The sequence below is a fragment of the Balaenoptera borealis genome (genome assembly GCF_965194805.1).
Source record: "Balaenoptera borealis genome assembly, chromosome: 15".
In the NCBI taxonomy this organism is placed as follows: domain Eukaryota; kingdom Metazoa; phylum Chordata; class Mammalia; order Artiodactyla; family Balaenopteridae; genus Balaenoptera; species Balaenoptera borealis.
The window spans coordinates 64,108,341-64,121,556 of record NC_138871.1 but is presented as its reverse complement, the minus strand read 5'-3'; the positions used below and the strand labels follow the sequence as shown (position 1 = coordinate 64,121,556).

At 38.5% G+C, this 13,216-nt stretch overlaps 1 long non-coding RNA gene across 1 annotated transcript; it reads left to right on the top strand.

Annotated features, from left to right (window-relative positions):
• The first annotated feature begins 1,253 nt into the window (after positions 1 to 1,253).
• On the top strand, positions 1,254 to 12,960 carry LOC309611883. Its single transcript, XR_014234812.1, has 2 exons — positions 1,254 to 10,735; positions 11,119 to 12,960. It is a non-coding gene; the product is annotated as an uncharacterized lncRNA (long non-coding RNA).
• Positions 12,961 to 13,216: the final 256 nt, after the last annotated feature.

Sequence of the window (13,216 nt, the reverse complement as noted above, 5' to 3'; positions counted from 1 at the left end):
ACAATTACTTTTGTTTGTTTTTACTTATACTGCTACCATCAGGTGCTCTATTTTCACTGCTGTCAAATTTATTTTTTAAACATGGATATCATCAGTCTGTGACCACCATCAAAAACTGTCAGTATCTCCCCAGCCTCTTCAATAAGTGGTGCTGGGAAAACTGGACAGCTACACGTAAAAGAATGAAATTAGAACACTCCCTGACACCATACACAAAAATAAACTCAAAATGGATTAAAGACCTAAATGTAAGGCCAGACACTATCAAACTCTTAGAGGAAAACATAGGCAGAACACTGTATGACATACATCACAGCAAGATCCTTTTTGACCCAGCTCCTAGAGAAATGGAAATAAAAACACAAATAAACAAATGGGACCTAATGAAACTTAAAAGCTTTTGCACAGCAAAGGAAACCATAAACAAGATGAAAAGACAACCCTCAGAATGGGAGAAAATATTTGCAAATGGAGCAACTGACAAAGGATTAATCTCCAAAATATACAAGCAGCTCATGCAGCTCAATAACAAAAACCAAACAACCCAATCCAAAAATGGGCAGAAGACCGAAATAGACATTTCTCCAAAGAAGATTTACAGATTGCCAACAAACACATGAAAGAATGCTCAACATCATTAATCATTAGAGAAATGCTAATCAAAACTACAATGAGATATCACCTCACACCGGTCAGAATGGCCATCATCAAAAAATTTAGAAACAATAAATGCTGGAGAGGGTGTGGAGAAAAGGGAACCCTCTTGCACTGTTAGTGGGAATGTAAATTCATACAGCCACTATGGAGAACACTATGGAGGTTCCTTAAAAAACTAAAACTAAAACTACCATACGACCCAGCAATCCCACTACTGGGCGTATACCCTGAGAAAACCATAATTCAAAAAGAGTCATGTACCAAAATGTTCATTGCAGCTCTATTTACAATAGCCAGGACATGGAAGCAACCTAAGTGTCCATCATTGGATGAACGGATAAAGAAGATGTGGCACATATATACAATGGAATATTACTCAGCCATAAAAAGAAATGAAATGGAGGTATTTGTAGTGAGGTGGATGGAGTTAGAGTCTGTCATACAGAGTGAAGTAAGTCAGAAAGAGAAAAACAAATACAGTATGCTAACACATATATATGGAATCTAAGGGAAAAAAAAAAAGGTCATGAAAAACCTCGTGGCAAGATGGGAATAAAGACACAGACCTACTAGAATGGACTTGAGGATATGGGGAAGGGGAAGGGTAAGATGTGACAGCGTGAGAGAGTGGCATGGACATATATACACTACCAAATGTAAAATAGATAGCTAGTGGGAAGCAACCGCATAGCACAGGGAGATCAGCTCTGTGCTTTGTGACCACCTAGAGGGGTGGGATAGGGAGGGTGGGAGGGAGGGAGATGCAAGAGGGAAGAGATATGGGAACATATGTATATGTATAACTGATTCACTTTGTTATAAAGCAGAAACTAACACACCATTGTAAAGCAATTATACTCCAATAAAGATGTTAAAAAATAAAATAAAATAAAATATTAAAAAAAAAAAACCTCTCAATATCTCCCAATGTCAAACGCCTGACAGGCAAGTGTGCAAGCCTGCAATGACACCTTCTGACACTTACTCACTTCAACGTATATCTCAGCTCAAGTATTATATTCTGTCCTAGGTAGATATTTTGTCTGAACTTGTTTTTATGGCTTTATCCATGCTATTTCCCCAATGGATGATTTCTCCTCTCCTTCTTACTACATACTAAGAACTCCATGGATCATTTACAGTTTGTTCTGTTTCCCATATTCTGTGTAAGTCATCACTGACCATCCAGAATGAAAATATGTCTTGGCTCTGTTATGCTATAATAGATCATTTGGCCTTTGCATATAATGCCTTAAAAATTTAATTGTCCTTTATACACATGTATTTCCTATCTTCCCAACTAATTTCTAAAGTGCTTATTCCAGGGATTATGTCTTATCTCTTCTTGCAGCTGCCACAATAACTATACCAAGCCACTTTAGGCACTTAATAAACAGTTGATTGGTTGCATATAAAGAAGATAAATTCTTAATGAAAATTATTTATATTGAAAAGCTATATATGCCTGCTTTTAAAGATCACTAACAAGAATACACTTGGTGGGAGATTGGTTCAAGATGGCAGAGTAGAAGGAGGTGCGCTCATTCCCTTTTGCGAGAGCACCGGAATCACAACTAACTGCTGAACAGTTATCGACAGGAAGACACTCGAACTCACCAAAAAAGATACCCCACATCCAAAGACAAAGGAGAAGCCACAATGAGACTGTAGGAGGTGTGCAATCACAATAAAATCAAATCCCATAACTGCTGGGTGGGTGACTCACAAACTGGAGAACAATTATACCGCAGAAGTCCACCCACTGGAGTGAAGGTTCTGAGGCCCACGTCAGGCTTCCCAACCAGGGGGTCTGGCAATGGGAGGAGGAATTCCCAGAGACTCAGACTTTGAAGACTAGTGGGATTTGATTGCAGGACTTTGACAGGACTGGGGGAAACAGAGACTCCACTCTTGGAGGGCACACACAAAGTAGTGTGCACATCAGGACCCAGGGGGAAGGAGCAGTGTCCCCATAAGAGACTGAACGAGACCTACCTTCTAGTATTGGAGGGTCTCCTGCAGAGGGAGGGAGTCGCTGTGGCTCACTGTGGGGACAAGGACAGTGGCAGTAGAAGTTCTGGGAATTACTCCTTGGCATGACCTTCCGGAGTCTGCCATTACCCCACCAAAGAGCCTGTAGCCTCCAGTGCTGGGTCACTTCAGACCAAACAACCAAGAGGGAGGGAACTCAGCCCCACCCATCAGCAGACAAGCAGATTAAAGTTTCACTGAGCTCTTCCCACCAGAGCAATACCCAGCTCTACCCACCACCAGTCCCTCCCGTCAAGAAGCTTGCACAAGCCTCTTAAATAGCTTCATCCATCAGACGGCAGACAGCAGAAGAAAGAAGAACTACAATCCTCCAGCCTGTGGAATGAAAACCACATTCACAGAAAGATAGACAAAATGAAAAGGCAGAGGACTATGTATCAGATGAAGCAACAAGATAAAACCCCAGAAAAACAACTAAATTAAGTGGAGATAGGTAACCTTCCAGAAAAAGAATTCAGAATAATGATAGTGAACATGATCCAGGACCTCAGAAAAAGAATGGAGGCAAAGATCGAGAAGATGCAAGAAATGTTTAACAGAGACCTAGAAGAATTAAAGAACAAACAGAGATGAACAATACAATACCTGAAATGAAAAATATACTAGAAGGAATCAATAGCAGAATAACTGAGGCAGAAGAATGGAGAAGTAAACTGGAAGACAGAATGGTGGAAATCACTACCATGGAACAGAATAAAGAAAAAACAATGAAAAGAAATGAAGACAGCCTAAGAGACCTCTGGGGCATTAAACACAACACCATTCACAGTATAGGGGTGCCAGAAGGAGAAGAGAGAGAGAAAGGACTTGAGAAAATATTTGAAGAGATTATAGTCAAAAACTTCCCTAACATGGAAAAAGAAATAGCCACCCAAGTCCAGGAAGCACAGAGAGTCCCAGGCAGGAAAAATCCAAGGAGAAACACGCTGAGACACACAGTAATCAAATTGACAAAAATTAAAGACAAAGAAAATTTATTAAAAGCAACAAGGGAAAAATGACAAATAACATACAAGGGAAATCCTATAAGGTTAACAGCTGATTTCTCAGCAGAAACTATACAAGCTAGAAGGGAGTGGCACAAATATTTAAAGTGATGAAAGGGAAGAACCTACAATCAAGATTACACTACCCTGCAAGAATCTCATTCAGATTCGAGGGAGAAATCAAAAGCTTTACAGACAACCAAAAGCTAAGAGAATTCACACCACCAAATCAGCTGTACAACAAATGCTAAAGGAACTTCTCTAGGCAGGAAACACAAGAAAAAGAGCCACCAAAAAAACCCAAATACAGTTAAGAAACACCAAGGGGAGAAAGTGGCAGGGGGTGGTGGTGGTCATGGCGGGATGAATTGGGAGATTGTGATTGACATATATACACGAATATGTATAAAATAGATAACTAATAAGAACCTGCTGTATAAAAAATAAATAAAATAAAATTCAAAAAAAAAAATGCTAAAGGAACTTCTCTAAGTGGGAAACACAAGAGAAGAAAAGGACTACAAAAACAAACCCAAAACAATTAAGAATATGGTAACAGGAACATACATATCGATAATTACCTTAAATGAGAATGGATTAAATGCTTCAACCAAAAGACACAAGCTTGCTGAATGGATACAAAAACAAGAGCCATATATATGCTGTCTATAAGAGACCCACTTCAGACCTAGGGAAACATACAGTCTGAAAGTGACGGCATGGAAAAAGATATTCCATGCAAATGGAACTCAAAAGAAAGCTAGAGTAGCAATACTCATATCAGATAAAATAGACTTTAAAATAAAGAATGTTACAACAGATAAGGAAGGACACTACATAATGTTCAAGGGATTAATCCAAGAAGAAGATATAACAATTATAAACATATATGCACCCAACATAGGAGCACCTCAATACATAAGGCAAATGTTAACAGCTATAAAAGAGGAAATCGACAGTAACACAATAATAGTGGGAGACTTTAACACCTCACTTACACCAATGGACAGATCATCCAGACAGAATATTAATAAGGAAACACAAACTTTAAGTGACACAATAGACCAGATAGATTGAATTGATATTTTTAGGACATTCCATCCAAAAACAGCAGATTACACTTTCTTCTCGAGTGCGCACGGAACATTCCCAGGATAGATCACATCTTGGGTCACAAATCAAGCCTCAGTAAATTTAAGAAAATTGAAATCATATCAAGCATATTTTCCAGCCAGAAAGCTATGAGATTAGAAATAAATCACGGGGAAAAAAATATAAAAAACACAAACACATGGAGGCTAAACAATACGTTAGTAAATAAGCAAGAGATCACTGAAGAAATCAAAGAGGAAATCAAAAAATACCTAGAGACAAATGACAATGAAAACACAATGATCCAAAACCTATGGGATGTAGCAAAAGCAGTTCTAAGAGGGAAGTTTATAGCAATACAATCCTACCTCAAGAAACAAGAAAAATCTCAAATAAACAATTTAACCTTACACCTAAAGGAATTAGGGAAAGAAACAAACAAAACCCAAGGTTAGTAGAAGGAAAGAAATCATAAATATCAGAGTGTAAATAAATAAAATAGAAACAAAGAAAAAATAGCAAAGAAAAATAAAACTAAAAGCTGGTTCTTTAAGAAGATAAAAATAATTGATAAACATTTAGCCAGACTCATCAAGAAAAAGAGGGAGAGGACTCAAATCAATAAAATTAGAAATGAAAAGAAGAAGTTACAATGGACACCACAGAAATACAAAGCATCCTAAGAGACTACTACAAGCAACTCTATGCCAATAAAATGGACAACCTGGAAGAAATGGACAAATTCTTAAAAAGGTATAAACTTCCAAGACTGAACCAGGAAAAAATAGAAAATATGAACAGACCAATCACAAGTAAACAAATTGAAACTGTGATTAAAAATCTGCCATCAAACAAAAGTCCAGGACCAGATGGCTTCACAGGTGAATTCTATCAAACGTTTAGAGAAGAGCTAACACCCATCCTTCTCAAACTCTTCCAAAAAGTTGCAGAGGAAGGAACACTCCCAAACTCATTCTACGAGGCCACCATCACCCTGATAACAAAACCAGACAGAGGTACTACAAAAAAAAGAAAATTACAGACAAATATCACTCATGAATACAGATGCAAAAATCCTCAGCAGAATACTAGCAAACAGAATCCAACAACACGTTAAAAGGATCATACACCATGGTCAAGTGGGATTTATCTCACGGATGCAAGGATTCTTCAATATACACAAATCAATCAATGTGATACACCATATAAACCAAATGAAGAATAAAAACCATATGATCATCTCAATAGATGCAGGAAAAAGCATTTGACAAAATTCAACACCAGTTTTGATAAAAACTCTCCAGAAAGTGGGCATAGAGGGAACCTACCTCAACATGATAAATGCCACATACGACAAACCCATCTCAATGCTGAAAAACTGAAAGCATTTCCTCTAAGATCAGGAAGAAGGCAAGGGTGGCCAGTCTCACGACTATTATTCAACACAGTTTTGGAAGTCCTAGCCATGGCAGTCAGAGAAGAAAAAGAAATAAAAAGAATACAAATTGGAAAAGAAGAAGTAAAACTGTCACTGTTTACAGATGACATGATACTATTCATAGATAATCCTAAGGATGCAACCAGTAAACTACTAGAGGTAATCAATGAATTTGGTAATGTTGCAGGATACAAAATTAATGCACAGAAATCTCTTGCATTCCTATACATTAACAGTGAACGATCAGAAAGAGAAATTAAGGAAACAATCCCATTCACCATTGCAACAAAATGAGTAAAATACCTAGGAATAAACCGACCTAAGGAGGTAAAAGACCTGTAGTCAGAAAAATATAAGACATGGATGAAAGAAATCAAAGATGATACAAACAGATGGAGAGATATACCATGTTTTTGGATTAGAAGAATCAATATTGTGAAAACGACTATACTACCCCAATCAATCTACAGATTCAGTGCAATCCCTATCAAATTACCAATGGCATTTTTTACAGAAGTAGGACAAAAAAAATCTTAAAATTTGTATGGAGACACAAAAGACCCCAAATAGCCAAAACAATCTTAAGTAAGAAGAATGGAACTGGAGGAATCAGGCTCCCTGACTTCAAAGCTATAGTAATCAAGACAATATGGTACTGGCACAAAAACAGAAATATAGATCAGTGGAACAGCATAGAAAGCCCACTGATAAATCCATGCACCTATGGTCAACTAATCTGTGACAAAGGAAGCAAGGATATACAATAGAGAAAAGACAGCCTCTTCAATAAATGGTGCTGGGAAAACTGGAAAGCTCCATGTAAATGAATGAAATTAGAACACTTCCTAATGCCATACACAAAAATAAACTCAAAATGCTTCAAGACCTAAACGTAAGACTGGACACTATAAAACTCTTAGAGGAAAACATAGGAAGAACACTCTTTGACATAAATCACAGCAAGATTTTTTCTTGACTCACCTCCTAGAGTAATGGGAGTAAAAGCAAAAATAAACAAATGTTACCTAATGAAACTTAAAAACTTTTGCACAGCAAAGGAAACTATAAACAAGACTAAAAGACAACCCTCAGAATGGGAGAAAATATTTGCAAATGAATCAACGGACAAAGGATTAATCTCCAAAATATATAAACAGCTCATGCAGCTCAATATTAAAAAAACAAACAACCCAATCAAAATATTGGCAGAAGACCTAAATAGACATCTCTCCAAGGAAGACATACAGATGGCCAAGAGGCACATGAAAAGATGCTCAACATCACTAATTATTAGAGAAATGCAAATCAAATCTACAATGAGGTATCACTTCATACCAGTTAGAATGGGCATCACCAGAAAATCTACAAACAACAAATGCTGGAGAGGGTGTGGAGAAAAGGGAACCCTCTTGCACTGTTGGTGGGAATGTAAATTGATACAGCCACTATGGAGAACAGCATGGAGGTTCCTTAAAAAACTAAAAATAGAATTACCATATGACCCAGCAATCCCACTACTGGGCATATACCCAGAGAAAACCGTAATTCAAAAAGACACATGCACCCGAATGTTCATTGCAGCACTATTTACAATAGCCAGGTCATGGAAGCAACCTAAATGCCCATCGACAGACAAATGGATATTGAAGATATGGGACATATATACAATGGAATATTACTCAGCCATAAAAAGGAATGAAACTGGGTAATTTGCAGAGACACGGATGGACGTAGAGACTGTCATACAGAATGAAGTAAGTCAGAAAGAGAAAAACAAATATCGTATATTAATGCATATATGTGGAATCTAGAAAAAAGTTACAGATGAACCGGTTTGCAAGGCAGAAATTGAGACACAGATGTAGAGAACAAACGTATGGACACCAAGGTGGGAAAGCAGGGTGGGGGGTGGTGGTGGTGGGATGAACTGGGAGATTGGGATTGACATGTATACACTAATATGTATAAAATGGATGACTAATAGGAACCTGCTGTATAAAAATAAATAAATAAATAAATAAAAATTTAAAAAAGAATTTGGTGATAATTCTTCATCAGTTGTTCATAACTGTTTTAGGCACTCAAAAAACTAAAAACAAATAAAAATTCATTAATCAGTTTCAGTTCCTTTGGCAATTGACCAAAGTCCAAAACAGATGATGGACAAACATAAACAAATATCGTTCCAGTGTCTGGTCCTTTAATCCCAGGCATAACCTTTTCTAGGCTGTATCCATCCCTTTCTTTCTTCTAAATGGGACAATTATCAAAGCTTTTCCTACTTGATTGTGCCCAGAGAAGGTAAACTTACTTACTGAGGCACAAAAAATGACAAGTTGAAAAACCCATTTAATATGCGAGTTGAGCAGCAGTGGCCCAGTGGTGGTGGTGGGGCAGTTACGTTATGTATTTACTGGATCCAATACCTTTTAGTCAGGTTGCTTTAATAGGCAGGTTCTACATTGCGTGTTAACAATTGTTTTTCCCCAGTAGCGTGTAAACCCTGGAAACTGAGAGATGTGCTTTATTCATTTCTGAATCCTCAGTGCCTATCAGTTTTGTGTACATAATTTGTTTGCAAAATTTATTAATTCCTTCCTTTTCTTAGTGCACAACAGGATAGTGTTTTGCCCTCTTTTTATCCAACAATAAGTGGATCACTTGTATGCCAAGTCATCAGCTGCCACTGGGTAAAATTTTGCTTAAACAAACAGATAAATATACACAAGAAAGAGGGGAGAGACTCTCCCCACTCCCCCCCCCCACCACACACATACTTTCCTCCCTTTGTCTCTCCGCCCACACATTAATTTATTAGACAGAAAATAGGAAAAGACTAAAGAAAGTCCTCCATGGTGCTAGGATTGTGACTCTGCTAATGATCTAGGTCATGCAATTCCACACTTCTTCAAATATGAAGGAGAAAAGCAGATTTTCAGGCCCATACCTATAGGTCAGTGGTTCTCCACCAGGGGTAATTTTGCCACAAAGGGAACATTTGGAAGTGTCTTGAGACATTTTTGATTGTTCTAACAGTGTGTGTGTGTGTGTGTGTGTGTGTGTGTGTGTGTGTGTAGACACACTCCTGGAATCCGGTGGGTGGACACTATGGATGCTGCTAAACATCCTATAAAACACAGGGCAATCCCCACAACAAGGAATTTTCCAGCCCCGAAAGTAAATAGGGCCAACCTGATAAACCCTACTTTAGATTCTAATTCAGTAAGTAAATTGGAACCTTGAATTTTGCATTTTTAACATGTACTCTGTATGATCTGATATAGATGAGTCACAGGCTTTCGAAATGCAAATTTTTCCTTTGAATAATTATTTTATTTCTCTGTGATTCAATCACATGAGAAGATTATTAGGTATACAGAACATTCAATTAAAACATTCAGTATTTTCTACCAGTGTGTATGATCTTCATTGATATGGAGTACTTAAAATGAGCTTCACGGACAGCCAGCGTGACTTCTTGTTACTAGCGGGAAGCCAGCCAGGGTTAACACCCACACTGTCTAGTCAAGTCTGACAGCCTTGTCGGCTCCATTGTCAAGACGTGCGCCTACACAATTACAGCATGTAGTCTGCTCTGGTGTCCCACAAAAGAAAACTATTGTAGCAGATAACTGCTTCCAGGATCCCTGCTGTCAGAGAAAATAAGCCAGTCATAACTTCTCCATCATCCTGCTACAGAGCATTTTCAGTGGTGCCTATTGCTGCTTCACTCGGGGACTGCATGTTGTTTTTCTCTGGTAAATGGTCCGGCTAACTTTTGACCTTATCTCAGGTCATGTCGTATTGATTCCTGTATGAAGTTACTGTTGCGAGGTAAGCCTTTTTCTCCCTGTTATAAAACTTAATACTACTTGTGATATGCTAACAGCTTCCAAGTCACTGTTTGGAGGGGAATACCATTTGTTTTTGTGCAATACAGAGTGTCAGCCACCAAAGAAGATAGCTTCAGCAGGGCATTCAGCAGGCTCTTAATCTTCTTTCTCCCCCAGTGTCACAATCTCAACCATACCCTGTCCACCTGTTCTGCCTACCACTTACAACCACAGCTGCCTTCATGGACCCAAGCAAGGAATCTCTATCTCTCCTCCATCTTTCGTTCTGACATACAATTACCTGATAAAGTTGTTTCCACCTCCATTGCATTGCCCATGTTCCTTCTCTATTCACCATCTCTGCTTCAGTTTAACCCTTGAAAATCTTTGCTTCCAAAATTATAACTGCCTTCCATTTTGTTTCTCTCCCGCTTTTGTCTCTTGACTCCCTTCTAATCTACCTTCTATGGTACTGCCGGTTTTCCTTGTGAAACAAGTCTTATGTGTCATCTTGCACATACAGTCTGCAAAATGATTGCCTATTACCTATGGAGAAAAATCCAAATTCCTCAGATAGGCAACCAAGACCGCTTATAATTTGGGCCCTACCTTCCCCAGCTGTGCCGTAAATCACCTCTCTGGTATTCTAACAAAATTGCATGACTTAGGTGAATAAGGCATATTCTTTCTTTTTTTTTTTTTTTAATAAATTTATTTATTTTTATTTATATATTTTTGGCTGTATTGGGTCTCCGTTGCTGCGTGCGGGCTTTTTCTAGTTGTGGCGAGAGGGGGCTACTCTTCATTGCGGTGTGCGGGCTTCTCATTGCGGTGGCTTCTCTCGTTGTGGAGCACGGGCTCTAGGCACACGAGCTTCAGTAGTTGTGGCACGCGGGCTCAGTAGTTTTGGCTCGTGGGCTCTAGAGCGCAGTCTCAGGAGTTGTGGTGCATGGGCTTAGTTGCTCCGCGGCATGTGGGATCTTCCCGGACCAGGGCTTGAACCCGTGTCCCCTGCATTGGCAGGCGGATTCTTAACCACTGCGCCACCAGGGAAGCCCAGGCATATTCTTTCTTATCTCTGCTTTTTCTTGCATTGTTCCTTTTACATGAAATGCACTCTGTTTCTTCCTTTCCAGTAGACAAACTCCTGTTAATATTGAGAGATATCTCGAATTATAACAAGTCTTCCTTGACCTCTCTGGACTAGGTATAACAGGTCAGTTTCCCCAGAAAGCAGACTGTAAGACAGAGATTTACCTGCAGAAAGTTTATTGGTTAAATGTTCTTAGAATCAATATCTGTGTGATCTGTGTGAGTAGGAGAGTGGGAAGGAAGCAGGGATACCCAGAGAGAGAAGCTGAACAGTCATGCAGTCACAAAAAAGGCCTCAAAATTTTATGGGGAGGCCATAGCTAGCATCACTCTTCAGAGTTGTCCTGAATTCAGGCAAGGGGACTTGGCCTTTATATCTCAATGTTGGAAAGTCACTGTATGCAGATTGCCCCAGGAAGAGGTGTGACATGAGGTGAAGCCCAGGGTCAGTCCTAGAGAGGGACTGTGCTAAGAGCTGTGGATAACTCGTACTTCATCAGCTGGGGGATGAGTACTGACATCTTTAAAGAGCGGCTGGGGAGATACGGATGCGGGACTACACGGCACCCACTACACCAGAGTATCCATGCCTCTGCTCCTACCTTTATTCTAGAAGCTGGCATTTTGCACATTATTTGTTTACATCTTTTGCTCACTAAACCAGGTGGGATAACAGCCCCATGTAGCAAAAATAGTTTGTACTAGCCCTTCCTTTATTCAAGATAAAAATGGAGCTAAAGAAAATAGCATTGATCTGCATACTCAGTTCTTAATTTTAAATGAGATTGGCATCTATTTTTAATAATTGAAATTCCACAAACTTTTAACAGGCAATATTTATTCTTCTCATTAATAAAGGACTTAGCTTTTCTGTAACATCAATAGCATATTGTGCTATTGATACTGTGTACTTATGAGAAAGAGAAACCTTGGCATACAAATATCTGGACAAAATGAATGGAAAATAATATTACATGAAAATTATCCAAAAAACTTACCAATGCTCATTTGCAAAGAGAACAAGTTTAATATTCCTTTAGTGCCTGGCAACATACTTAGATTCCTTCTTACTTGTAGAAGAAAACATTATTACAAGATCAAAGATACATATTGAAATAAGAAAGCTGTGGCCTTTGAAGGTAGCTCATTTAGTTCTGATCATTAGATGCTAAAATATAATTGGTTCATCATTATGAATGAAACTATTCAGAAAATGTAATAGAGAGAGCTTTCATAACAATATATTTAGCATAGCATGCAATTACTCATTTACTGTTTATACTGTTCATCATGAGTCAGTTGATGTCAACATTAAAATTTCATCTTGAACATTGCCTGGCATTTCTTTGTTTAACTTGCATCTTGAAAGTTAAATTCTAGATGTTTTATTCCTAATTATTACTTATTTTATTCCTTTGAATGCAAGAATATAATGGGAAAAATAAAATTTTTTTCTCACTTGTTAAAGACACGTTGAATCTTCATAGGTACCAGACACCACTCTTTATATAAATTACTCAGATTTAGCCAAAATGATGGTGTAGCTATGAGTTACCATGTCTGAGCCTGAAGCTCAGAAATAATTTTAAAAACCAGTTAACAACTGGGGCCACCAGAAGCTGGAAGAGACCAGGAAGTATTCTCATCTAGAGCCTTCAGTGGTAACTTGACCCTGATTACACCTTGACACCTTGATTTTGAACTTCTGAACTTCAGAACTGTGAGAAAATAAATTTCTGTTGTTTTAAACCTTAGGAAACAAATACATATTTTGGTGCCCTCTTGAATTGTCATTTGAAAAAAAAAAGAACATCAGTTTTTATTTATAAAACCTCTCCATTTATGATATTGTAGGTATTTAAGGCTTAGAGACTAACCAGCCCAATGTTGACAACATTCGGGGCTGCTAAATCTCAGAGAGCTAGCACACACTCACTGGGCTCCCTCTAGCACCTGGAGCAGGTTGGCACAGGCTGATGCATGGATGAAGCAGAGTTAGTTCAGGCTGTGTGTAAATCTCCCCACCCCACCTACCCACAAGCTGTGACTCCACATCTTTCTCACTC